We start from the raw sequence: 2496 nt of genomic DNA on the forward strand, positions 1-2496 counted from the left end.
GTCCAGCTTTTTGTTGGTTACTTAAGAATTAGTCAACCCTCCATCATCCATGGATTCAATCAACACTGAGTTACAAGAGATTCGGGCTAAAATCATCTGTACTAAACATGTAACTGACTTTTCTTTCTTATCATTATTTCCTAAACACTTACCACTTGTGCTGCATTAAGTATTACAAGTAATATAGACATTCCTTAACTGAGCACTTTACCATTTGATAAACAGGACTGGAACATCACAAAATCTGGTATGCAGGGAGGAAGCTTGGAATAATCCTCCTTTGATACCAAGACACAAATTTTATTTGTTTTGGGAAATAATTGTGTTTTTATTAAAACAATGTTAATATGCAGTGGTTTATTGTCTTGGTTTTTGGTTCTGTTTGTTTAAAGTCACTTGAGTTTGAATTCTGGGCTTCATGCTTGTTAGGCAGGTGCTCGACCACTGAGTCACATCTCCAGCCCAGTTTATTGTTTTTCTGTTTGTTTTCATGACTAATACATGAACAAATCATGCATATAAACCTGAACTTATCCAGGAATAATCAAAATTTCTGAGTACAGTAGCCATATGGTTGCTATTTCTCATAATTATACCATATCTTAATAGAAGAACTCCTCAAACAGGAAAATATTTAGAATATGTTAAGGCTCTCTAACCCAAAATAAGTCATCCCAGACTACTATATGAAGTGGTCCCCAACTTAACAGGAGTTGGTTTACCAAGGTTTCACCTCACAACAGTGCAAAAGCAATAAACACTCAGTAGACACTACACTTCAAATTTTTATTTTTGCCCCAGCTAGCAACTCAAGGTACAAGGTACAAGCCAAAACAAGGGATCACAAGGGGAAACAACTAGTACTCCACATTCTACACTACACTATTTTGGATATAGGTAATTCAATAGATGTTATTCAATATTATAAATAAACTTATTAATATAATAGAAATATACTAAAATACTATAAAGTAAGCTTTGTGTTGGATTATTTTGGCCAATTGTTTAAGATTAGCAAGTAGATGAACACATTTAACGCATTGAAGCTATGATGCCATGATGTTTGGTAAGTTGGAACTATTAATTCATTCTTACCCCTCCCCACTCTATTAACCTGTACCTGAATTGAACTCAAGGCTTCACCCTTCCTAGGTGAATACTCTTATCACTTGAGTCACTCTCAGTCTAAGAATTACTGACTTGGTTCCAGTTATGATGGGTGTATCAGATATAACCCATCATAAATTCAGAAGCATCTTTCCTGAGTAGTCTTTTTTATTTCCTGAGTAGTCTCCTTTCCATTTTTCTACTCACTGTAATTCATGATTCATTCTCTCTCTCTCTCTCTGTCATGGGACTTGAACTCAGGGCCTAGGCGCTGTCCCTGAGCTTTTCTGCTCAAGATTAGTGCACTACTACTTTAAGCCACGGTCCCACTTCCATTTTTCTGGTGGTTAACTGGAGATAAAAAGTGTCACAGACTTTCCTGCCCACTATAATTCTTGTAGGTATATTAAGACGCTGCCTTTCTCACCCCTTCTGATACACTAAAAAATAGCTTACTTTGTAAAAATAAATAAGTAAATAAAAAAATCAATGGGTTCTAAATAGGGATAGCTCTATGAATGATAATCCCAGACTCGATTGTACCTATTTTGATTACACAGGTATCTTTATTTCCTAGAGCTAAATAACCTTCAGATAAGCAGACCTTTAGTGTGTGTGTGTGTGTGTGTGTGTGTGTGTGTGTGTGTGTTATTTGGCTTTTTTTAAACTATTGTCTCATTTACTATCACTTGGAAAGCCTGTTAAGCAAGGCCTTCATCCAATGGTATCTGGAACAAAATTGGAAGTAACAGAAATAAAGTATGACAAAATTCCAAGGTGCTTATTTCATGAAGGGAGAGAGAATATTTCAAAACTGTAGGGACATAGCAGAAAGGAGATCTAACTTGAGCACAAAGACACATAAGAAAAGAATAAAATAAAAAGGAAGATAGAGAATGAGTTTAGAGACAACAAATATAAAACAATGAGAAAGTAGATAAATGTGTAGGGAGTCAAGCATAAGAATATGCTGTATAAAAACCTATACAAGCAGTTAATTCAGGAAGAGGAAAAGGAAAATTGAGGAACAAAGCATAAATAGAACAGTTTACTACTGAATATCAAGTCAAAATACTGGCACCTATACAAAGTTGGAATTAAAAGAGACATTAAGAGCTAAATGGGATTGTTCAAACAAAAACTGCATGTTTTGAACAGTGTTTTTGGGGTGATAAACAAGCTTGAAAAAGAGAAAGGGAAAAATACAACAGAAATAATTAGTAAGCATGAAAAAATAAGGGAAGTAAATACAGCTAGCTAATAGGAAGCTAAAGGAATATGAGGGAAAATTTAAATAACAGCTACATTTCTTCTCTAAAATTAGGAAACAAAAAAGGAGAAAGCTTAAGTGTAAATCTGAAAATCAGAAGTAGTATAAAGTTAGTGATG

The 2496-nt window shown here is 34.5% G+C and overlaps 1 protein-coding gene across 8 annotated transcripts in view; it reads right to left on the reverse strand.

Annotated features, from left to right (window-relative positions):
- Positions 1-2496, reverse strand: part of Erbin (erbb2 interacting protein) — a 91938-nt gene that overhangs the window by 86573 nt on the left and 2869 nt on the right. The gene's annotated exons all lie outside the window — the stretch shown is intronic.

The sequence above is a fragment of the Perognathus longimembris genome, chromosome 19 (assembly GCF_023159225.1).
Source record: "Perognathus longimembris pacificus isolate PPM17 chromosome 19, ASM2315922v1, whole genome shotgun sequence".
NCBI lineage: Eukaryota > Metazoa > Chordata > Mammalia > Rodentia > Heteromyidae > Perognathus > Perognathus longimembris.